At 38.4% G+C, this 26,374-nt stretch overlaps 1 protein-coding gene across 8 annotated transcripts in view; it reads left to right on the top strand.

The window, feature by feature from the left end:
- FHIT (fragile histidine triad diadenosine triphosphatase) overlaps positions 1–26,374 on the top strand; it is a 624,994-nt gene that overhangs the window by 83,127 nt on the left and 515,493 nt on the right. For 6 of the 8 annotated variants that reach the window (XM_067303611.1, XM_067303610.1, XM_067303620.1 and 3 more), the window contains exon 2: positions 5,468–5,527. The exons of the other annotated variants lie outside the window; for them this stretch is intronic. The gene's annotated coding sequence lies outside the window, so the exon portion shown is untranslated. The remainder of the gene's footprint in view (positions 1–5,467; positions 5,528–26,374) is intronic. 8 annotated transcript variants of the gene reach the window in all.

Raw genomic sequence — 26,374 nt, 5'->3', positions numbered from 1 at the left:
TTTGAACATGATTCCATGAATGGGAGGTATACTCGGACCTAGTGACATGCCCAAGAAATAGCTGTGTGAGAGTGGCTTCTTTATGCTCCTGGGGTGAAGGTCATTCTGACCACCTTCTGGGTGGTGGTGACTTCGTTGATCCTGGATGTCACATCAGCTCTTACATCCACTAGTTTTGGTGAAATTTAAACTATTGTATAGAAGTAAGTTTACTATTACTCACTCTTTGTGGTTTCTGTCATGCTGCCCTTTATATTTAGGAGGTGCTCTCCTTAAATATGTTCATAGCTACTTGATTATCTGTCTTCATATTTGCCCACATCTCGAACTGTGAAGTCTCCAAGAACGTGACATTAGGTAGGCTCTGTTGCAATGTTGTTGTTTATTGAACTTACCTGCCTTTTGCTGTCTCTTGACTTAGCTATCCTCTTTTGTTCCATGCTTACAAACAATTGGACTTGGTAAGTTCACTCCATGATAAGGCTTATGTTATTGCAAATGATGTCACCCAAGGTCAAATTTTAGCCAAAATGAGAATTTCTTAAATTGATAGGTGGCATTTTTTTGTTTTGTGGTTTTTTTTAATTTTTTTTTGTTAGAAGGTTGCTTTCAAGGAACATGAAAAATAATGCTGGGTGAAAAGAAAAAAGTGAATTGTGAAGATCTGGATTTTCTGTTTATTTTTTCCATAGGCATAGTATATAAAATAGTATTTTAGTTTCTGAAGTTATTCCGACAGTATTCAACAATAACCAGCTGAAATACCAGGGATCAACAATAAATCACACTTTAATTGGATCAGTCAGAACAAGAGAGGGATTTTGTTAAACCAGGCTGTTAATGTGCTTTTTGTTTACGTGTATATGTAACTGGTGCTACTTTTGCTGCCTTTATGGTTCATCTTTCAATTGAAAACTTTAAGCAGGTACATAAAATGGGGAAAAAAAAAAATTACCGGGAGGCCTGTTTTGACTTTTTAGTTTCCCAGTTTAACAGCTATGAATGCAAAATTGCAAATTCTGTTTTGTTAGATAAGTATAAAGATTTTGAGTTTTAAAGAAGGCTTCTCTGTGTCTTCATTATAAAAATAAATACCCAGGTTTGTTTTCTTTTGGGGAGGAACATGATGTAATCCTAATTTTCAAATCATTTATTTTGAAACACCTTACCCAAATGTAGTTACAATGTTCTATCCCTCAGGTCACTTTTACTGTTTAGCGTAGCATGAAAGGTGCAGCATTACTACCGGTGTTTCTCTCTGCATTCATGTCATGTGCTTAGAGGTGACTAATGGTACACAAGGATATCAGTTCTAAAACTTATTAAAGCTATTTTTACATATGCTGTATTTGAATGAGTCCCTCTTTCATACAGTTCTGCTTTTTCTGGTCAAATAGAAGACTGCTACACCACAGCATCTTCATTCTTGATATCTGAGGAATGTTTAAATTCAATAAAAAGAGGCAAAATTGAGAAAAAACTTTTTAAATTTTAATTTACCTAATTTAAAACTTGAGTAGGACTCAGAATCCACAACTAATATTTACATTGCACCAGTATCTGCGCTTGTGTTCAGAATTTGTTTCTGATTTCACATGCAAAATGTGTAGCATGTCTCTTAACTTATCTGCTTTCTACTGGATATTCGCAGGCTTAACAAAAGGTGTTTAATTGCAAGCTAAGCCTATCTGGCATGCAGTAAAGTAGCGTTTGTTACAAGACTCTTACTCTTTGATAATGTAGGAAGAGCATAAAACAGTGATTATAAGGAATCTAAAACCACCGATCTTATTAAAAAGATGAAAAAAGGGGGCATATAATGAAGTATGAGGGTATGGAACAGTTTTCAGAGCTGCACTTTCAATGTTGCATCCAATATGTGTGACTGGAAGAAGGACAAAGGGTGGCATTTTATATAGTAAATGTAAAAATAAATGTAAGAAAACAGGTCATAAACCTGCTTACAAAACATGGGTGATCAGGTGATATGTACACTTAAAAAAAAAGGGGGGGGGGGAGGGGGGGGAGGTACCAGGAAAAGTGCTTATTCTAGTTTTGGGAGCTAATATCTTATGATCCTTATGTAGGCCATGATTTTTTTTTTGTAATTATAGAATGTTTCGATACTTTACACTTTACTTTGTGTTCTCTTTTGAATTGTGTAATGGGATCTGAATTCCTCACTGATATTGGAATAGCAAATTTATTGTTCACTCGCGTGCGCTCTCGCACATACTCTGTGTATTTTTATGGCTATTGTCATTGTTTCTCCTGTCTCTGACTCTTTCATATCTTGGAAGAACATCAGTGAATTTGGGAACACACTGCTATCAATATGCAGACGAGAACTTTTATTAATCTAAGAGTCCAGACCTCTGGTGCTCCCTCAATCTGTAGATCTGTAGTGAGGTTAACGGAGTGGATTTAACTAGGTAGGTGAGATGAAGTACTCTTAATGGAGAGAGGGAAGCTTTCTGACAGAGGCTGAAGCTGTGCAGGTGTTGTCAGGACAGCTTTGCTCAAATGGTTCATGTCTTAAGCAGCCCAGGAATCCATTGCTGTTGGTATATTGAGGGTGAGAATTGGTGATTGATAGTGTTATTGCCTGCAGCTGCCCTTCATTCTCTAATGCTGGTTTTATAAACTTAAATAACTTATCTCTGACCTGGTTACTAGTAACTAGGTTTGACTGCCTCAAATCTATTTTTGTTTTGTGCTCTGTTTCAGGGGAAGGGAGGAGAGTCCTGCTAATACTGTTGAAGTGCAAGTAGGAGGCTGTGGAACAGCGGGAACATCTGGTTTTCAAGTTTCAGTATGGGCTTTCTATTCACTTGATGCAGTTTTCAGTCTTAGTCTGGAACTTAATTGTTTGAGTCTGATTTTCATCTTGTACCTCTGTCAGATGAGATTCGGTGGGAAGTACATGCTGCTCGAACTCCAGGCAAGCGCTTCCTTCTGTAGAACTTGTTCCCTGTCGCAGCCTGGAGAGCCAACATCCAGAAACGTTTTGGAGAAAACTCATTTGATTAATCCTTTTTTTAATCATGTTTTGCTTCTTGGTTTTCCATGACTGATGTTGTAACACATCTGTTGGGATAACTCCTGTATTGACACTGTATGCAGAAATACTTCTTTTGCATTTCTGTGCTTATCCCAGATATTTTCTAACATACGTTAAAATCTCTCTATGTAATACATCTTCCAAGGTAACCATCAGGTGTAACTACATGTATTTTCTTTCATATAATAGATTAAGACACACAGAGGTGAATCAGTTATACACTTAAGCAATAATTCATAAACTGGTACCGAAGCATTTTTATAAATGAGATCCTGTCCTTTTAAGTTTATTGTCAAACATAGTGTTAATTATGCCTTGGGTACTTGTCTCTACTACTAGTATGGCAGTAGTAATGTTAAATCAATAGATGTTCTGGACAAGGTACAGAGTCAGATTTACATAATTAGTGTGCAGTTGCTTTGAGCTTTTTTGCAAAGGAAACCTGTGGTATTAATGAAGGTCTGCTCTGGTCATGTAGAGAACGTTTTACTCTTCTACAATTTTTATTCCCTTAACCCCCCCCCCCCCCCCCTTTTTGGAAGCTAGTGTGGTTGGAAAGGTGCCAAAGTGTTCTTTATGAAGCCATTTGCAAATGCCTTGCCATGAATTTGCCAGCAGGGGATGAATAGCAGTGCAGCTGGCAGTCTTCCTATCCCCTCCACGGCTACGGTTGCTATTTCGTTTATAATAGTCTTAGGCAACAGCATTCTGTTTCACAGTTCCTATTTTCCATCTCGCAATGCGATAAACTCCAATTCGGTTACAAAGCTGCAATGTTCCATTAAAACCGGTTATTGTGACTGTTATTCAAATCTATTTTGGCAAAAGCAGAAAATTAATTCAGTTTCTAAAACAAGTACATCCCTACCAACCTGTCTCATTATTTTGTCAGTGGGCATTTGAGAGACTTATTCCAAGTAAGTTTTAGGAATCTTCCTCCAGTACTGCTCCATGTGTCAGCGGAGTTGAAGCACTGTAAGGTTAACTGTGGAGTGGGGATGTAGGCGCAGTCCCACCTATGCCAGGCAAGAGGAATGTGAGCTGGGTATGGCAGTAATTAGTTATAAGACCTTTCTTTAATTGTAATAGTAGTAAAAACTAGTTGCAGTACTGTATAGTGTGCGTGGAGACCCCTTTTACTTAAAACTTTTCTGTGATTTTTGGAGGAGGAACTTGGTTTTTAATTTCTTGTAATAGGAGATTTAATTAGGCACCAGAATTGTTAGCATTTTCTGCACTTACCTGTTGTAGTAAATCTGATTCTGTTCAATACATCTGCCTCATTTCCAGGATGAGATCTATAAATTAACATGTTCTCCATAGCCAGTCAGCACACAAATGAGAATTACTGGTTGTTCTGGATCAGCTTAACATGTGTCTAACATCCCTGTAATGACTATTGGGAGTCACAGCTTAGTATTGGAGAAGTTCATTTTTCTGTCCAGAAGAAGGAAGGCTCTGTTTCAGGTGGAGTAGTTATTCACAATAGGGGAGAGATGTGGGGGAATATTAATAAAATCTTAGGAAAAGTCAATGATGTAGTTATTTATAAATATTTTCTAATTGTAGAAAATAACTATTTATGACTAGGGAGAAAACTTCCTAAAACTGTGACCGTAAGTGTAACTGATTGCTGCTCTGATAAAAGGAGTGGAGGGGTTGCTGTCATTAGATTGACAAGTCAAGTAATTGAAAAAAGATGAATGAATTTTTTATTCTTTTTGAGTATCATTTGCTGAATATTATCTTTCATGACAATTGTATTACTACTACAATCTGTACTATTTCAGTTCTCTGACTTTGCTTTATATTTGCCACATTTTTTATTGTAAGAAATTCTGTAACAGTAGTAACTAAAAGTCCCCCTTCTAATCCTGGGTAAAAGCTTAGTAAATTAAAGATGGAAACATAGGGAATGTGAGCTGTGGGAATATGTATGATCTATAAAATCGCAGAAGCTGCTTGCTACGCTGCTTTTATGTCAACATCTCATCTATAATAAGGGATCGGGATACTGAAGGATGGTGTGCGCTTGGAGGCGGTGTTTGGGCGAGGGATACATCCAGGGCCGCTTCGCAGCCGTCCGCTGGGTTCGGCGGGAGGGAGCCTGGCGCCGAGAAGTGCTGCACAGGCAAGTGTCGCCGAAGCCAGTGGGACCTGCAGCTGTTTGTCACGCGTGGTGGGGCGGCTGGTGAGGTGCAAATGTTCCTGGCAGCTTCCTGGTTGGAGCTGTTCGGGTGGCAGACCAGACAAACTTACAGTCCCCAAGTCTGGGCTTTGAGCGTGTTGTATGAGGGCCATGAACTAGAAAGACTACAGCTGGTTGCTGAAAATAATATAAAAGCTTTGTGTTTATATTGTAATGGTTGCCAAAAAGCACTGAGTACAGTGTCTTGCATTTTACAGGTAACTGAAGTAACACATTCTCAAGAAGTCAAGCTCCAAGGGGCTGCTGGGTGTAAATATGTAAGTTTTGACATTTTATTTACTTACCTTCTGGTTTCTGAGCGCTAAGCCTGCTCGGCTTCCTGTGGAAGCAAGGAGATGAAAAGAAGCCCCCCTGCCCTTTTTTATTTATTTTTTTAAGAATGGAAATACTTTGCAGTTCAGTGTTTAAGAAAAGTATCAAATATTGCATCCTGCCATACAGTTGTGAGTACAGTGCACATCCTGCAATGCTGTGAAGTGTTTCTGAAGTCTTTGTAAGGATGGTGCTAAAAATAGGCTATGCTGTTTTTGCCTTCACATTTGCCTTTATCACTCAAATAGGAGTCCCTCTAAAATATCTCTTGGTATGCTGCCTCAGAGTTTAATGATGACTTTCATCCAGCACGAGCTGTCAGTAGGTCAGAGATGCCTGGTATCTTGGATGGAGTTATGAAATTTTTGGAGTTTATTACCCTACTAAAATTCATTTTAAATGTCAAAGTTTCTAATGTGTACAAGGAAACTTAATTTAGGAGCATCTTCAGTGTAATCCATGCTTTTCTCCTTAAGACTGAAGTACCAGATTAAAATACAAGTCCTTTGCAGGATATTGTATTTGATTATTTCTGTGTTTGGATTTAGGTAGTTTGCAGAGGTAGGTATTAGAAGAAGAACTTTGTAGTTTTTTATGACTTTGCTTTTATGCTAAAATTTTAGAGAGGAAGTGTATCTAACTTTAGCCAAAAACGCTGATTTTGAAAGGGAGGAAAAGAAAACGTTTTCAGCAAAGCCCAGCTGCCATTTTTTCTTTAAAGAGGATTTTGTGCTCTACTGTCCCCTGAATGACTCATTGCATGCTTTGACCCATTTTCTATTTGTTCTGTAGTAGCATGTTAATTTAATACTTCTGACTCAAAGTGGTGGCCTGCCTGCCCTGTTCCTGGGCCTCCCTGCAGGTGTGGTGGGTCCTGCCCCCTCCTCCGTCCTGGGTGTCCCTAGCCAGATGGCTCCAGCTCCAGCTGCCGAACAAATGTTTTCTACAGCAGGGAGGGTATTAGAGCAAACCGATGGCCAGATGAGTCCAAGGCTAAACTTCCCTAGATGATGAGGTGATTGGCAGATAACGATCAAAGGAAATACTGTTTTTTCTAAACACTTTCAGAGTGATTGTGTGTTTGAAGCTGGATCCACAAATGTCCCATCTATCAGCTGCGTGTAAAACCTCGTCGCAGCCTCAAGCTGGAACTTGGATAAATAGATTTTTCCTTTTAATAAAGAAATGTGTCATTAAAGATACTATCAGATAACATAGGTTTTAGTTTGTTGTTCTCTAAGTTCTTTGCATGGGAATATGAGATTAAAAACAGAGGAAATAAAGTAAAAGAAAGATAAGTTAGTTCAGTGATGAGGATTGGGAAGAGTAATCCGGAAGTACTTTGCCAGTTTGAGAAAAGTGTAAATGTTACCTCCCAAAAAATAATAGTTGTGATGCTTATATCTAGCATCACTCATAGCTCTCTACTGGGTTAGGAGGATAGCTAAGGTAGAGCTAAAGAGAGTCTCTGTGACAAATGCAATGTATAATGCATCTGTCTCATAAAAATTCAGGTAGTATCATTTGGTATCATGCAATAATTACTTTTCGACAGGAAGCTTAAGCAGTGCAGGGCAAATAATTGTAGGTGGCTTTTATATCAGAGAAGTAATTTTGTTTGAAACAAGTCTCTTAGCCATTGATATATCTGCATCATATATAAGAATTTTACTTGATTGTAAACATTCATCAGATTCCCCTTGTTACTGTAACTTTGTCAGTTCATGCTTACAAGTTTACACCCCCACAGTTCATGTTACAGGCAGCATTTTCAAAGATGTTGGCCTGCATCTCTAATTGATTATTGTTGTACTTGTGGGCCTTGAGTAGCTATGCCTGAACCCATTAATCTATATTAGATGCTAGAAGTCGCTATTGGATGTCAAAACTGTTGATAAGAGATTTAAATCCCATGTAAGAAGGGAATGGCATTAACTGTAACAAGAACTTAGATTTAATCAGTTGTTCATGACTTGAGCTTCAAAAGCTTTGTTTACATCATACTTAAATTCTAAATAAAGTCACTGATTTATTCAGCCACTTAAATGTTAGCATTGTCAGTTGAATGTGTTCCTGTTTGAGCAAGTGTTTAAAAAAATACCGGTCTTTACTCATTCCTTGTGACCCCAAAGTAAAGAGAATTTTTTTTATTCTACAATTTGAAGAATGTGAACTGTCTTAAATTTAGGACTTGATCTAAGAGGAGTTAATATTGGGAAACTGAATGCCTTTCATATGCCCCAAATTCAAGAGAGTTAATTTTGGAATGGTATACCTCAGTAGATGTGCAGAATTTATAATAGATTTCATCTTTACTATGAGCCATAGTATATAGTTGGATAAATCTAGAAATACTACCAAGAGGAGAAAAATCTCAACACAAATCAATAACAATTTAGCTGTGATGCCAAATCAGTTGTATTCTGTGGTTCATAGTTTATCAATGAACATTTTACATATGCATTGTCATTTCTCTATATATTGATTAGTCTTAATACTTCTAGTTATTAGTGTTACTATTATTTTTCTGACAGTACCACCTAGCGAACGTGGCTGTTGTCATAAGGTGTAGTGTTATGTTCTGCCTGCATATATAACATGTCCTGTCCAAAATACTAAAAGCAGGACAAAATATCTCCCTTTCACAGAAGGAACGCTTAACATGGCTACTTAGCTTTGAGGCAGAATCGTGCAGTTCATGCTGGAACCTGTGCTGCCACAACTACTTTGCCACTCGTGCTCGAGTTAATAACTGTGAAGCCATTTGGATTATGATTATGTTTAAGCTGGAAAAACATTCTGGCTTTTAGCTGAAGACACACTCTGTTACAATATGCTTCAAAGGCATAACAGCCTTCTGTTAAAGGTGGGGGGAATCTAAGTTCACTTTTTTTTTCCACCCTCTGTTCAAAGCAGCCCATATGCTTGGATAGTTCAAACCTTGCTTTAGAAGGAAGTGCCTGTATTCAGGATTTCTTGTATTATGCTCCAAAAGAAATTTGCAGAGGGAGATCAATAGCTTAATGCGGAAGAAATAAAATCTGGTCTTATATGTGCTAGGAAGGTCCTGTGGTTGCAGTATCTTGTACTTCCATCTTGTGCTTCTTTCTGATGTTCTTTGCCACTGAATTTGTGTGTGATTCCAGTTGTTCCTCTCTTCGTTCAGGCCCAGAGGTGTTTGCTGTAGATGTCAGCTGCTAATAGTTTCCTCAGAGTGATGTGATATGTTTTGGGTGGGTGGGGTGTTGTGTTTGGGGGGGTTTTGTCCGTGGCCCTTCGCTGCTGTTGTTGCTGGGTTCTTTATGCAAGTGAGAACCATAATCATTGCCTTGGTCAGGAGAAGAATCTGCTTGTGTTTTTTCAGTACTTAGCTTTGGTACATTGTGAAGTTGGTTTTAGTCAGTATATCAGCAGCAGATTTCGAGCATTGTGCATCTCATTTTTGCAATTGCGCCCAGGCATAGTTGGACACAACAGTGAAGCTGGGAAAAGGAGTTGTGCAGGCTTAAACTTATTTTTTCTGTGGAAAGGAGGAGCTGGTTTCTTGTACCTTTGCACACCCTGCTCTGGGCAAACGCATGTAGCTGAAGACAGGTAAGTGAGCTGAGAAGAAACAATGTGGAGGATGAAGCACACTTTCTTTGTAAATCCATGTCCTTAGTGCTTTATCCCTCTGCCTGTGCTTGCACCTGGCAGGTCCGTTGCAGCTCAGTCTGCTCTGCCTCTGCTCCTATCTGAGTGGTGGTTGCACCTTGGAGTGAAATACAGCAGAGCCTTAGTATTTCATACCCACTCTTCAAAAAAAAATTTTTAGCCTTCTATATAAACATTGGGGGGGGGGGCTGTAGCTTGAGCTACAACTTCCTTTAGGTCACAGACAACAGTTTCGGTGCAGCTGAACTCCTATCAAAGGCAAGTCCCTCTGTTAATCGGGGAGCTTCTCTGTTAATCGGAAGAGAACCATTGACCAATTTCTCCATTCATCAGCATTAAAAAGGTCAGAAGTAGTTCTGACTGAGTACAATGTGTTTGTCCTTTGTATGCTCCAGGGTGTATTGTTCTGTTTACTTAAGTGCGAAGGACAACTTTCAGGTGTACATCCTTCTTGTTGAGCTGGGTATGTATCTACAGCTCTGTTGCTTAGTAGTTTGTGAGATTAACGTGATAGCCTCTTCCTCTCTGCCTGCCCCCAGGTCTATTTATCTTCCTCTCTTCTTTCCCCCGAAGCACATATAGTTTTTTCTTTCTTTTTTCTTGACCATATTTTAAAGTCGCTCCCTGCTTTTCAAGTTTTTGAGCTAAAAGCTATCCTGATAAAAGCAGAACATTAAGAATGAACTTAACTGTTCAAGTATATTCACAGATAAAGACAAACTGGAAAGAATGTTCTGGTTCTCCTGACCACTAATGTTGACCCCCTGAATTTTTATTGATGCGCTTGAATGCATTGATATTGATACTGAAAGACATGTATCGCATGCTGACTGAAATGATAGATTCTTTTGGCTTGGTCAATTTTTACATTTTAACATTGCTTAATGTAGGTACTGTTGAATGAGCACATACACTTTCAGGGATGACACTAATAATTCCCTTCCCATCATGAAATCTCTCCATGGATTTATCAGAAATTGCTGCAGCTGTGAGTGATTCCATGCTCTCATGAGAAGTATGAGATTAAATTCTGTCACTACTGTACTATTTTTAATTAATTTAACCTCCAGACTAATCTTTTCCCAGTGCCAGTTTCTCCCTCTTTGGTCAGCGGATTAATTGGTTAATGTCAAATTAATTAGTTAATGCAGTTAATTATTAAAAGCTTTGTAAAAGTGATAAGAGTAACTATTACAGATGCTGGAAGTATCTGTGGAAGTAGGGACTCATTTTTTTAATGGAAAAATAGAGAAGTTACATCGTCACATTAGTGACTTGACTACTACTATTTATTTTAATATGGAACATGCTCAGCTACAACAGCAAGGGGTGGAAGTTTAAAATCTAGCACAGACAGCTGGATTCTAAAGTGATATTTTTTCTAATAATTTGGAGATCAACCAAGGAAAATGTGAATAACTGGCAGAGTGGAAAAGAATTGCACTGCACTGTGTGTTGAGGGAGGAACATTCTCTCTTTTTCAATAGGATTTGAGATGTCTCAAAAATGACCGTAAATTTTTTGAGCCTCTTGGAAAAGAGCTTGAAGTCCTTGCATCATCTCACCAGTGAGTTTGGTCTGTATGGTTTTGTTGTACCATGTCTCTTTGACGTGATGTCTTGCTGAGTGTGTGGTGAATAATGGGGAAATGAATGCAACAGGCTGAACACCTATACTATTTTAATGAAGATTGGTTTTGCATCCGTGTTCCCTCGTGATGAGTTTATAGACCATCATGATAGGCTAGTCTCCCAGCCCTCTTTTGACCTAACAGGAAAAGCTTAAATAAGGAGCAGGGCTGTGAACCTTGAAAAGCCCTGTTACCAGGTGAGTTGGCAATGTCATGGTGTCATGCTAAAGTTCTGGCATGTCAGCTTTGCCAAAACTGAGAAATTGGAGCTGGTTACAAGATGTGACATTGAAAAAGGCGGTTACTGGGTACAGCCAGCCACCACAGAATAACTTATGTATATTCTGAAGCAAGATGATTGCAACTTGGTACCAGTATAATGCAGAATATTAAGACAGAGATGTGTCTACCCAGGAGTTTGGGGAGATCATGAACTATAGGTTAGGCAAGATGCAAGCATCTCTGAGAAATAAAATATGCTTTATTTTCAACAAATGGCTTCTGTCACCTCTCAACAGGTACATCTGTACTTTTCCACATATCAAAACAATTGGTTCTGCCTAGTGTAATGGTTTCAACCTAGGGGGCATAATACAGAGACCTATTAGATTAGTAGGTCCCTTCAAAGAAGCCAAGGTTGAGTACTAAAAAAAAAAAGGAACAAGAAAGACTCAACTTCCTGTATGAGAAATATTTTTGAAGGCAGTTTTGATTTTCTGCTGTCCAGCTCATATCTTTGATCTTAATACTTACAAAGCTATCAAATATATAGCTAGTTAAACTTTGCGTTACCTTCACATCCAAACACTGTTTTGAAGTAATTTCTTTTAATTTTTGAAAAAAATGCCAAATTTAAACTAGTTGTCGCAAGTAAAACTTGTCTGTGTCTTTAAATGCTTAAATTAGTAAGACTGCTAGGCTTAATGGGCTAGGTGTTCACTCTGGTAAATCTGCACTACTCTGAAGCCCCTTGAGATTAATTCTGTGCAAAATGATTATCACCACCATCAGCAATGCTCTTAACTACATAAGCATTTTGCATTAGCAAAACCAAGGTAATGAAACATAATGCAGATTGATTTTAATAGAGGAAACAGCATGTCTGGATACTTTCATGGTAAAATGTTAGTTCTGGGTTATGAGTTAGCAAGCAAACTGATAGAAATGGGCTAACATAAGAGCTCTGTTTACCAACTTCCCCCCATCCCCTCTAGGAAGAAAAAATGCGGAGCTGGGGGAGAAGGAGCAAGGACAAAGACAGGCAGCAAACATACTGCAGCAGTGGATCTGGTTACTTTAGTTACTTTTTACACAGAGATCACCTTTAACTGGGAAGAATAACCTGCAGCAGTGGCTGCAGAACTTTGGAGATGTCTGATGTAAGTATGAACATACTTTAGACAAATCATTTGTGCATGAGCTAGTTGCTTCTGCACTTTGGAGCTTGAAGCTGTCAGGTCCTCTGTTCATCTAATGATCCTAGCAGCTTTTCTCTGAACTTGTTCACTTTTCTTGAATATCCATGTCTAGGCCTGGACAGAAGTACACATACAGTCTCACCAGGAGGCCCTTGTACAGTGCTTCCTTATTGTTGTTGGTTAGGATTTGTCATGCATCTTTAGGTTCAAAAAAACTTTCTTGTAGGCGTATCACAATAGCTCAGTGTCATTGTGTAATAAATCCTTATCTTCCATCTTTACTGTTTGCAATTGGTAAGATCCTGAGTTATTGCGCCATCTTTTATTATGGGCCCCTAAGTATACAACACTGAATGTTTTACTATATATTTTCATCCCATTTATTTTTTCAGGACTTCAAAATTATTTGGTTTTCTGTGTATAGTGTTACTGATCCTCTTCTCTGACAGTGTTGGCCAACACTATTAGGAGCAAACTGATATTTTCTGCTTTTTGTTTTTATACCATTTACTTTGGTCCTCTGGTATTATGGAATGTTTTGAGGACGTTATGATGAAGGGACTAATACTACTGTATAGGTTTGTGTATTAGTGTGCCCACTAGATTGAGAGTCTTCTCATATATTAAAATGACTCCAGAAGTGGACTCCCAAAGTATTTGCCTACAGTATTTTCCATAGGATGAGTTAATAACTTGTTTCAAAAAAAAAAGCATGCTACTATACCTAAATTAATTTTAAATCTAATAAATTAGCTGAGTGACATCTGCTGGACAATGAAATAGGGCGCCCTGTATGCTTTGACTTGTTTTGTGAACATTTTCAGGTGTCATCAAGAACTTCAACACGTGAATTTTAATAAAAGTTGTGATTTAAATTGGATCTTACTGTCTTTAAGTGTCTTTCACAATGCAGATAGTCTCAACAGGGAGAGTGCAATGCCTATTTCATAATGTTAATGAACCATTTCCAATGACATTGTTACTAGTTTCAAAAATGGCATTGTTGTTTGTCATTCTTCTGTGAATCAGGTATAAATGGGAAAAACAGCTGAAATTATCCTGAAGATGCTCAGATAGGAGATAGCAAACTATTTAAATGATTAATACATAGCAAATGGAATTATTTAGCCTGAGTGTCTGAATCCTTGCCAGTTAAACATAGATGTCAGAACAGATAATGACTAACCTAATTGGAAAAGAGGTAATTTCTTTAAAATACAGTGGCTAATCTAAAACAATTACGTATGCAACAAACTTTGAAACAATTTTGGAAGGGGGTATGTTCTGTTGAATTTAATTAAATAGGCTTAACTTTTAAGTTGTTACTTATATAGTTACAGAAAGTTCAGAAATGGTAGAGCTTAGTGATTTAGCATCATGTTGATGTTTCGCAGTGACAAGCGAGTTCCATTTTGATAGGAACTTCCACTTTTTTGTATTTAAAACAAGCACACAAAAATGGTCAAAACAAAATAATAGATTGTATGCTCTAAATAAGATACAGCATTTTTCAGTGATTTTTAAGAAAAGATTATGGAGAGAGAATGGTAGCCTATTAGACAATTATTAAATAAACCCTCTCACTTTGTTAATCTCTTCTGTAGCTTAAGGAACACACAGGTGCATTATTTTCAATGCTTCAGCCTAAAGCAAAAAACCCCCAAATTTTCCTTGAAGACTACCAAAGGCATACCGTTGCACCCAGAAGAGATTTGTACCCAGTATTGCATAGTTCAGATGAACCATCCTGCTCTGTAAGACCTGGCTCTGTCTCTGTGGGGGCCGTGACCACAGAAATGTTTCCAATGTGTGAGTGAAAGCTGACATAAAACCACATGCGCTGCTGAGACACTGCATTACAATGCAGTTTTGGTGGAGCTGGGATAGGTATTGCTCTCTATCTTGAGATGATGTTTAGTCATAAATGTTAAACCAATTTATCTAGAAGAAGCTGGGTGGATAGAGAGGATGACTCCTATTGTGCTTAGTATGGTTAGTCTTCATGCTCTTTTTCAAAGATTTATGGCAGGATTGGAGTTGGGGAGTTAATTTGTTTTGAATGTGCTTTCCCATCTCGAACTCAGCATTAACCTCGCCTGTTGTACCAGAAACAGAAATGAAAGGACATCTTATAGGTTATTGCGGTATTACCGTCTTGCTTGTACTGGCTTATTTTCCTGTACTAGCAGCCACTGGCCAGGCACTGCAGACAACATTATTAAATTACAATTATTGCTCTGTATCCTGGCATGATGAGATGCTGTGTCAGAGGTGTTGATCACTGAGAACATTTTCTCTTCAGCTGCTGGCACCAATACAACTCTAAGTTAACTGGCAAAGTAGTAGAGTGATTAAGTAATTGTTATATTGCTTCTAATCTCTGCTTGCTTAAAGAACAACTTCTGAAGAAGAAAAATTCAAAGCTGTGCCCAAAGATCCAGGTCTGCTTTGACATAAATAATGTGAAATTTATTTTCCAATTTCTAACTGCTCTTACAAGTGATTAGTGCAATTTTAAGTGGTCATGCTCTTCTACTATGCTGTTTCCGAACTGATGAAATAGCAAATTAACAGTTAAATATTGTATTTAGTCCTTCTATGCTAATATACTGTAGGATGGAAAAGAAGCTTTGGGTGTTGGAAGCTCTTTTATTTTGTAGCTCTGACACTGAGCAGTATAGCTGTGGGCTGGAAACTTGCACTCTCTGTATGCTAAATCTTGTCTCCAGCATCAAATTTACCAGCTGTAGACCTTGTGTGGCTAACTTCTATTGGATCTGGCTTGTCTGTAAGCATAGCCAAGGACAAACCAGGTCCATATCCAGGGGCATATCACAGATTGTAACTGATGATCTTCATGTTACACTTAAAGCTAGATCATAGAATAATTAAGGTTGGAAGGGACTCTACGGCATCTCATTTCAACTCCTGCTCAGGGCAGAGCTAACTTGGACTTGAGAGCAGGTTCCTCGGTGACTTGGCTGTTGAGTGCTGCAAATCTCCAGGATTGGGAGATTCCCCAACCTGTCTGGGCAGCCTCCTGGTTGGAAGGGACTTCTAGAAATTGTCTAGTTCAATCTTCTGCTTGAAGCATAACCGCTGCCAACACAAGATCGGGTCAGCCAGGGCTTTGTCTAGCTAAGTTTCTAAGGATGGCAATTCTACTCTTAGTCCTAATGCCCAGCTGAACCTCCCAAGCTACAATTTGTGGCCATTGTCGCTGTTAATTAACTTTTTCTCAAAAAATTGCCAATGAGGAAATTCCCAAGCTGCTTGGACAATCTTTCAACCTCACTCAAAAAAAAAAAAAAAAAAAAAATCTAGTTCTTGACTATCCTAGTTGTTAGAAATGACTTTTTATCTTCAGGAAGACAAGCTGCTGCAGAAGCTCAAAGTAGTCAACTCCATCTTGCCAGCTGGGGAAAGTCTTCTCTGAGCGCTTCATTTGAATAAGTATTTTATGTGTTTTAGACTTGAGTTGAGGTTTGTGGTCTCTTGGTTGTATATGAGGCAAAATCTACTATCTGTTGTATTTAATACTGTGAGGTGGCATACTGTTTGTGCTGATGAGATCAGTTGAATATATATATGTGTGTGTGTTTATATATGTATGAACACACACAGTTTGAATGCTTAAACACCTGGCTTGGTGTTTGATAATATTGCTTCATACTCATTTCTTTCAGCTAATACAAATTTAACAATTCTTCCATAAATAAATAATTCTTCAATTTTTCTGTCTTTCTATTTTATCTTTATTCTAAGGATTGCTATGTATGAATAGTCTGACTTTATATCTGAATGTAAATTTTCTCTACCTTCCAAAACATTTGTTCTTATGGAATGATTTTTTTAATATCTAATAAATGCCAGTGCCCAGTGAAGATGGTTATATACTTCTACAGTGCTTTCATGTATGTATTCTTTGAGACTTAAGTAGGAATGCATGAAAACAATTTACTCTTAAAGAAATGCTGGAATTTCTCCAGTGACTAACAAGATATATTTTGAATTTTGTTAGTGTTCCCTGTGTTTCTTGTGTCATCTTGTCTAATGCTTTTATCCATGCAATGTGTTAACTTCTGGGGAGAACAGAACCTTATTTCTATATTTGCAATTTGTGAGAAAATGACTAACTGGACTTGTTTGACCCTGGTGTGTTGGTTTGCAGCTCTAAAAAGCCTGCAAGAACAATGGGCCCTGGTTAGCATTCTGGAGGAGTGTGCAGCTTTGATATATGTATTTGCAGATGTCTGCAGAAGGCGGATAATCAGTATTCTGAAGAAGCGTGCAAATTAAAGATCTACTTGACCACTCATAATTACAGCATTGTAAGGACAGAGTGGCACTGAGAAGTAACAAAGTGGCCTTTAATCTATTACATTGTCAATTATAATCTGCCTGTGGTTACGAAAAAATATTTTGGTGGCTTTAGTATACTCTTCATGTGACTGCTAGGTGGGCATTTTGTAATTATAAATTTTACTCAGACATAATGAACATGTGTTGCTTAAGAATCATTTCAAAGGGGACAAGCAGCTAAAATTGTGCTTATTTTTTGGTTAAAATAAGCTTGTCTCACTGGTTTTGACTGTTATTTCTGATTCACTGTCTCTGGTATTGAAAGACTGTGAATTTTATCCTGCTGACTTTTAGCTGCTTGTGTTTTATTGAAAATACTACAATGTCTTTTTTTAGTATTTTAAAAATTGACATATGTTCCTTCCAGTTCAGAGAAAATGTCTCCATTTGGTTGTTGTGCCGATTTACCCAGTTACTGTTCTTCAGAGATTTTTAGGAGCAGTAACTTTATTGCATTTTGTATTACTGCTTGATTTTTTTTTTTTTCTTCCCAACTCCCTTGCTCTGAATTGTGATTAATTGCACTGAATGTAAATACCAGTTTCTGGTGTTCAAGCTCTTGCTATATGAAGAAAAGCATAAAATGTCACATTAAATGTTCAGAAGAAAGCAACACACTGAAGTGTTTCAGAAGGAAAAATAATGACCTTGCAGAATCATACCAAATCATATGCTATACCGTGAGACCTATGGGGCACCGCTTTAAGTAGTTCCACCTTCCATTGCAGAATAAAAGGTTGGTATTGTTCAGAAACACCCTGTAAATTTCTCAGCCCTTTCCAGGGGATAATACCAAAAAGTAATATTAAGCAATGACTTGTAAATATCTCTCTGTATAGGAAAAGCAGCTCCAGTGCACCTTGAGGTATAATAAAACAAGTATCTGACATGTTGCGTGAACTATGTGGTGCAATCAGAGATGATTTTTCTTACACTGGAGGATGGAATTTACACGTTACTGCTAAGCAGTGCTTCTCGGGGCTTTTTTATTTTCTAAGGAAAAACAAAATTTATAAGTTGCTGCTTAATAACACCTAAAGTGCTAGTTTCTTCATAACAAATAGTGGAATTTACAGGTTGCTATTTAGCAATGGCCACAGCACTATTTTTTCCTTAAGGGATGATAAAGTCTGTATGGTTAGGAAAAGGCTTTTACTCTGAGTACAGTCCACTGTTGCAGAGTGCGATGCAGAGAATATATTATGACTGCACCTGGTGGGAAAAGTCATGGTAGAAGCTATAAAATGAGTGGCATGTCTGGGTTTTATTTGCAGTGTTAGATACTCTTAACTGCTGATGAATGCTCAGAAATGTTATGCTGAGGGTGCTCTGTATTCCACTTCTTGTGCCAGTTGTTTCCATGCATGCTATACTTCATGCTTTGAGCTGAGATCTAGACTTGAGAATTTTCTTAGGCCCTCTGGAACTATGTCCGTAATTCAGCAGGGCTAGCGTGGGAGCTGTGCTTTCCACTGGTGAGCACAAGCGAAGCTAGTGAAAAAGAAACATAACAGGGGTTCTGTCCAGAAGGTTGCAAGTTTTAATTGCACACAACTGTTACTAACACAATTGTGCTGGGTGTTTTATTTACTATTACTGTTTTCTCTCACATTATGAGAATAAATAATTTCCAAGGTCATTGTGTTTTATAAATGAACATCAACAGTAACTTCCTCTTGAGTCATGTTTTCAGCAGTTACCTGCTTTGATAGCAAATGTGGCTATATAGATTGTTAAAGGAACTTCAGTATTTATGAAGATGATAATGAAGTGCTTGAAGTCTTCATAGTCACATCTTGATTCCATGAATGGTAAACAAGGGATATTCTGAATAGAATTTTGAATTAGAAGCTAGGCAAGATCAGGAATCATTTTTACATCAAGAGTGACTTTGCTTTGCCATTTCCTTTACTTTGTTGCTACATATGCCAAGTACAGTGAAAACTGGGATATGGTGGTAAACTTCTTTTGAGATTTGCAATTCAGGCCATCAGTTAAATGTAAATAGTCTTTAAAACCTCATTTTGTTTGAGTAGTTCTCACAGTAATGTTGCAAAAGTATTGTCAGCATCTTTGCTGTGTTATTTAAAGTGCTGACACAAAGGAAGCCTGAGCTAGATCAAATATAGATTCTTTCTTTCAAAACTTTAGTGTTCTTGTTTCCATCGTACTTTGATCATTATAGTCAAATAGTTTCAAGCATATTCTTTTTCATTGACCTATTTGCTTTTTTCAGATACCATTTTAGTGCAGTTGCACCAACGATATTTGGGAAAAGATGGACTGATGATAAACCTTCTGTGTCTATCTGTAACAAGGCCAAAGCACTTAAGTCCTTCCTCATCTTGCACCATGAGAAGGAAACTTCAACTTCCACTGCTGTTGCACTGACGCCATCGCGGCTACTTGACCTGCTTTTTTCATTGTACCATTATTCTGTGTTCCTTTACTGACTCTCCTTTGCTCCTTGGTCAAACTTGAACTTTTCAGTTTGTTGTATTCATTTCTAGTTTGCTATATTTACAGTTTTGTTAGTTCTTATTGACCTGCTCCCCCATCTTAAGCAACCTGAGCTTTCTCCTGTTGCTTAGTGGGCATGGGAGAACCATCATTATCATCAAGCCTCAGTTGGCTGCTCAGTCAAACAGATCTTCTAGTTTTTTCTTTTACCATGAGTTTTGCTACTTGATTGTTCATTACTGCCATCCACTCCTTTATTTTTACGTACAAATCCTGTATGTAGAAGTATCCTCAATGTCGAAGTTATATTTTTGAATGATTATCTCCCTAGATATTCTATTCTAACTAAATTTTTTTCCTTCCTTTCAATTGTTGTCAGTTTTCTTCAATATCTAGTTTTTTTTTTCTGTTAAATTCTTACTACAACCATTTTAGTCTCATTATGACTGCCATAATCACATGCAACTGTCACTGACATAGCTGCTTTCTAGAGTCTGTGGCTATTAAGCATGTCCTGCTGTTCTTTCAGGGGATCATAGGATAATGGAGGTCTCCAGTCCAACCTCCTGCTCAAAGCAAAAGTTAAAATAGGTTGCTCAGGACTTTGTCCAGTTTGACTTTGAAAATCTCTAAGCATGGGCAATCTCCACAACCACTCTCTGGACAACCTGTTCTAATGCATAGTTGCTGTCCCTGAAGAATTTTTCCTTGTATATAATGGGAAGTCTTTGTCCTGCAGCTTATGCCTGTTGCCTCTTGTCCTTTTGCTGTGCACCTCAGAGAAGAGCCTGTTCCTGTCTTTTCTACAGTTTCTCTTTAGGTAGTGGAAGTAGCAATCCCCACCACCGAAGAAATTCGGCTCTCGGCCTCCCCTGCTACATCATGGGCTTCAGCCCCCCAATTGTCTTGGCCCTCTTTTGGACTTCTTTTTTTGTGCCGATGTGTATTGGGGAACCCAAAACTGGGCATAAAAGTCCAGGTGTGGTCTAAGCAAGCCCTGAGTAGAGGGGAATAATCACTTCTCTCCACCAGCTCTCTACACTCTTACTAGTGCAGTCCAGTATGTTTAGCTGCCCTGCATGGGGTGGTTTTAACCTAGTTGTGGGACTCTGCATTTGTGTTTGAACTTCATGAGTTTTCTGTCTGAATGGCGGTTCTGCCCTCCAGTATATCAGCAGTTCCACCTGTTAGTGTCATCTGCAAACTGTTGCAGGTGCATTCAATCCCATAGCGCAGGTCACTAGTTAAGATGTTTAACAGTATCAGTGCCAGTACTGACCCCTGGGAAAGACAGTAAGTAACTAGTCACTAATTCTACCTTGCAGGCTTACTTATCCAGCTTATATTTCTCCAGGTTGGCTGCAAGGATGCTGTGAGAGACGATGTCAAAAGCCTTGCTGGCTATGGCAGATCGGTGCTGGCTATTCCCGGTCACCTTGTCCTTTGTGAGCCTGGAAATGACTTCCAGGATGATTTGCCCTAAGATCTTCATGAGGATTGTGGTGAGACTGACTGTCCTGTAGTTTCCTGGTCTTTCTTTCCATTCTTGAAGATGGGTGTGACAGTTGCCTTTTGGGGCAAATGCTATTAAAAGCATTAATTGTGAAGTGCTTCAGGGCATTGTTTGACTTCAAAGCTGCCAAAATGGGAGTTTTCATTATATATTACAGGAATTTGTTCATTTTGTTTGGTAAAGCTCCACCAGTGTATTTTCTGTCACTTGCAAAGGTGTTGTGACTTGTAAAGGTTTATTAGTCTTTTCTTAATATGTTGGTGTGGAGGGAAAAAAAGAAAACATACAAAGGATGTATATGCATTGCATAGTCTCTCTAGAGGTGGGTTCTTTGGCAGTCATATCTGTGGAAAAATAGTTGGTTTTATTAGCGAAGTTTGAGACACGAAAAGCAAGGCTAATTTCAGAATTTGTAAAAGATATGCAAATATGAGTAATTATATGGAAAACAGAGCCAAATCATATTCTAGACTTTGAAATTATACGATTTAATAAAAGCTTGTTATGAAGCATGAAGAGATTTCTGCGTTTTTTTAAAATGGGGCTTTTGTTGAACTACTTTTAACACTTGTTAAATGCTAATGTTAAAGGCATCATGTTCTTAAGCACTAGGACTTGTATTGCTGATAGGTAAGACAATTGTGTTGTGCTTCATATCAACACATATTCTGAGTCTTTTCCCCTGCTCTGTATTTCTAGATGATTTTCTATAAATTATTATATTTTGTGGAATGAACGCTGCTATAAGTACTCATATCTCATGATTTTCCCCTAACCCCACCCCATATCCAAAGCCAAAGGACCTCACATCTTGGGTTCTTCTCACTTTTGTTTGATAGGATATATTCTAATCATATTCAAGCCTGCTTTTCCAAAAGATAGAGATTCGGTTCCCATCAGAGGAGTTTTTAAGGGGCTGGGGGGGGAAGCACTAGTGCCCTGCTCAGTGACAGCCAGTTGCTAGGTCTGCTCGGCTGTCTGGCAACTCCTAAAAGCAAGTTCACTGAAGCCAACCTAAGACCATGTTGATGCTGAAAAGAATTATCTTGCCTTAGTCTTTGGCATTCCTGCCTTCTCTCTTCTATTGATGCCAGGGAGCTTAAAACCATATGTGGTGAGCTCAATCATGTTCCTCATCAGCAGAAAATTAACCCTTAAAAATAAGTTTTCAATCCAGTTTATGTGGCAGCATGGTTACTTGTGCTGACACGTGGGAGTTTTGGTATCATGTGGCTGCAGTCAAGGCAGGCCTTCCTCTTACAGCTTCCTGATAACTGCACTATGATTTAAAAAAAAAAAAAAAAATTAAACCCTGAGCATAAGTTTATCATCAGGATTTTCTGGGCTGTAGTTAGTAGGGAAGAAGCATACTAGTGCATTGCACAAGCTGCTTTGTTATAGAATTGTACATGTCCTTTCAAAAAATTGCTGTGTAATCATCTGAAGCACTGAAGGACAGCTGCTACCTTGGGAAATATGAAGGCCTCCGAAAAATACATGGTCAGCAATAAACAGCAAGTGTATTAGGTTACGTAAATCTTCAGTGTAGCAGACTAAATATTTCAGAAAAACTTTCTACTCTGTTTATACTTGCACTTTCTATAAAGATCTCCACCTCTGTATATTTTAAAACCAGCCCCTCTATAGGGTCTGCACTTAAATTTTGTTGCAACATTGATAAAACAGTCTTTAACTAGCTGATAATAATGCTAATTCTTTTCTAGACTGCTAAGAGCACTAAGTGATCAAAAGTGCTAATGTGCCATGCATTGGTGTAACATTCTTTAAATTTAAAGTTGATGCACTAAGGTGGAGGAGTTGGGCCAGAAATGGGCAGAAGCAAGGATTTCTCTTTAAGAGAAATGACTGTGCTTTCATGACTGTGCTTTTGAGAGGAGTCAAGCCGTAGAGGTACTGCCCCTATGCCACCATTGCTGCTGCCTCTCCATGGGTGGTTTTCTGTGGCTGTGTATCTCTGCTGGTAGATCCAAGACAGGCCAGGACATGAGCCCTAGGACTATGCTGGGGTTGTTCATTTGCTGTCCCTGTGTGTGAACTCCCCAGCCTGGTGGCCAGGGCCTGGACAGGTCCAGGGTAGCACCAGGCTGGATGAGGACATGTTGGTAGATGAACAAACTTACCTTCAATGATGTGCATGCTATGTGGTGCTCTAATGTTTGCATGTCCTTACTTAAGGCTCAGACTCCTTTGGATATGAGAGGAGGCTGTGAGATTGAAGTATGTACTCTTGCTTGCCCTAGTATGTGTAACACCTTTAAATATTTAATCTGAACTGCTAACCAGTCTCTGTAGAGACTGTTGTTGACTGATCAGAAGACCAGATCTGTACTAGCTGTCTGAATTCACGGGCTGCCTGCTCTGCCTCTTCCTGCCACATAGGAAGAATCACATTTATTCTGTTTTGATTCATGTGCTCAATCACTAAGGAAACAGAGTGGATGTGAAACAATGTTATCTTTTTCAATGCCTTCTGTCATTAGATCAGAAGCTTCTTTGCACCTCTCAAATAACACCTTCTAGGCAAGCAATAGAAAGGAGGTGAAAACTGTTTCTACTGATGACTAGGAAAGTTGAAAGCAAGTCATAGGTTTTGCTACGAGAATGTATTGGAACATTGAAATATGTAATTATTCTGTCTCTTAGCAATCATAGATTTAATAGAGTAACTTAGACTGGAAGGGACCTCTGGAGGTCATCTGTCCCAACCTGCCCGCTCAAAGCAGCGCCAACTTTGAAGTTACAATAGGTTGCTAAAACATGTAATGTTCTGCCAGTATGTGTTGACATCTCAATTGTATAAAACTATCTTTCCTAAGTTGGACAGCTGTGTTTGGTCTTAATAGTTGATTCGATCTTAAAATAAGCCGCATACTTAGAGTAAACTTTAATGATAAGTCACATGTCCTGGCGTTGTGCTGCATTTGACAACTTGTTTTTAATATGGTATCCCTGAATTTTCTTACTGTTGTTCTTAAACTTGTGGCAGAAAAAGGGTGATTAGTATATATTGTATTTTCTAACAGAGACCAAGGAAATATGGAGGTTGAAATATGCTAACCTTTAAAGGCCTGTCACTTTGGCAAATATTAGGTAAATAAATTCACAGGAGAACTTTCTTGGAAGTGCCTTTTCTCTGCCCTTCTCTTTCTTGAGGTGATTTCTTTACTTGCCTTGTCTTTTTTATATATTTTATATATAATCTATTAATATCTATATAGGTACTAACATTAAAAATCATTGTGATAATAAAGAATAGAGAACACATGGAAAGCAAGCATTTACTGCCTTGATTCTAAGACAGGTTTTTCAGAGAAAGCTTTCTAGTCTTTGTTTCAGACAAAAAATAATTTACTGTGACCTCCTACTAGACATGAATTTTACTTTCATGTGCTTTGTAGGCTGCTTAGACATATTTAGCTGTCATTGCAACCTTAAGATGGACACAGCCTACCAGTTTCTGGTTTTGCCTGTAGCTCTGGGAATGTGGGCCTTCACATGTGGTCAAGTGTAGTCAAACAATACAGGCTTTAAAAGCTCTGTGGAGACTGTAAGTCAATATAAAAACATTAAGTTGTGACACAAATGTTTTATTTTTGTCCTTAGAACAAAAAAACAAAAAATACTCTGCTTAGCTCAAAACAGCTCAGTGTTCAGTAGCAGCCACTGTTGGTCTAAAATTCACCAAATACATTTGCTTCTGTAGACAGAAGTTGTAGAGTTGCTTATTGTCATACCATAACTGCATGAAAGAATTGAATTAATAGCTATATTTTTGTTGCTCTTTTGCAGAAACAAATCTGTTCCCCTCAGTTACACAACCTGAGCCAAATAGCAGCAAACATATTGGGTACAACCTTGTTTGGTAACTGAATTATGAATTTTGCTTTTGAATTTTGCCTACTTTCACTGAGATAACAATGTTAGCAGATCTAATACTAATAGACTGCAGGGAGTTTTCCTATAACATTTGCAGACTTGGCTATCAATTAGAGAAACAGTGGAGGAAAACTATTGCAAAACCAGAAACCATTGCTATAAATTAATTCTCACTTCATTTGCTAACTTGAAAAAAATCTGCTAAAATTAATTTACGATGACATCTAACAGAAGTAGTGCTGTTGCAGAGCAAAGCACAGCAGGTGCTTGCAAATAATGTAAAACAAATATGCATCCAGTTTCTTTTCTACTAAAGTAAACACGCACCTGCTATGTGCTGCACTTCTGAGCTGTTTATATCTGTGCAATATTGTCAAAGGAACCTTGTCCTTTGTTTATTCTGAGCTGAACTTTGTGGTCTGACTTTCTAGCTGTATACATTCAATATCATACACTATTATAAATTTATCTTTTTTCTGCAAAAAAAACCAACAAAAGCAATAGTATCATTAATTGCACCTGTGATGTAATACAACTTAAAAACAGTGGGAAGGGAATGGTTTCCAATTAAACCCCATAGCTGACCATTCTCTCCTTCAGCTTCCTACCCCAAGGCAGCAGAAGTTTTATCTCTATTACCTGTTGATACAGCAACTAAAAGAAATGGCAGAGTTTGTTACTTGAAAGAGAGATTGGAGAGAGAGAGACTATTGAGAAGAATATGCTAAACCCTGTATGTCCTGCCCCAATACTCCTGTACAGAATTGCACTCTGTCACGTTCAAAAAACGGTGCGATAGGCTTTAATGGATGGTTTGAGGGGAGAAAGGGAGAGCTTCAAAAGTCTCTAACCTGAAGCCTATTGTGGCCCTGGCTTGCACCCAAATGTTTCGGTGAAGTTTAGATGCTGTGGGGCTGTGGACTGGCCCCCTTTCCTGGACCTAGCTGTGCTGGCAGGAGAGGCTGCTCGTCTCTGTTCCCCTGCTGGTGGTTAGTGTCCTCGGATTTGCTGCTCGGACTTGCTTTCTGGAGCACTTAGTGAGCATTGCAGTTCACATAGTTTTTCTTTTTTAAATGTAATTTTTCAAGCTAACCTGGCTCAGGAAGGAGCACAAGGCAATGCTCTTGTTCTTATCTCTGCCTCAACTTGCCGTTGTACTTGAAATGATTTAAAATGAGTTTCTCAATATCTGACATAGCCATTCAGAACTAGATCTGTCTTTTCATTAAATCCAGTTGGCTCTTACTCAAACCACTACTGGTATCAACTTTTGCTTTGACTGTACCTGATCCTGCGGTCTTTGGTACATATCCTCAAGAGTATACCCCTATTTTCCCTGCCTTCCTCCTGTGATATTTCAGTTCAGTATGGAGTATTTTGAATGGTGTACTGCTTAAACCGGAAGCAATCTTGACTTACTGTGGAAATGTGATTTCTGTGATTTTTTTGTATCTTTTTTGATTAGAAGTGGGAACAAAGAGTCTGATATTAGTCAGTTCTAATAGAATAGATGTTTTTAATTGGTGTCAAGGGTTTATTAGCCTTTAAGTAGAAGTCTACAATATGTGGGCAGATTGTTTAGAATTAACTGGCAGAACCGATGTGCATGTGCCATCTATCAGCTTGGGCAGCCGGGATATAAACTGTGTTTTGTCGTATGCTTGTTCTCAACACACTGAAGCCCCTTGACACTCTGACACCTCGCTAGAAGGAAGGTGTTGCTCCAGGAGGGAAGTGCAAAGGAAAACAAAGCCGGCAAAGAAAATGGAGGCTTCCCCTCCGGACAGTAACTTCTGCTTTTATGTAGCAGCCATGTTTCTGACAGGACACAAGAGCTTAAACTTCCAAGTTGGTTGTG

This window comes from Apteryx mantelli, chromosome 12 (genome assembly GCF_036417845.1).
Source record: "Apteryx mantelli isolate bAptMan1 chromosome 12, bAptMan1.hap1, whole genome shotgun sequence".
In the NCBI taxonomy this organism is placed as follows: domain Eukaryota; kingdom Metazoa; phylum Chordata; class Aves; order Apterygiformes; family Apterygidae; genus Apteryx; species Apteryx mantelli.
Note: the sequence above shows the minus strand (reverse complement) of the source record. Positions and strands in the feature narration are given on the sequence as shown.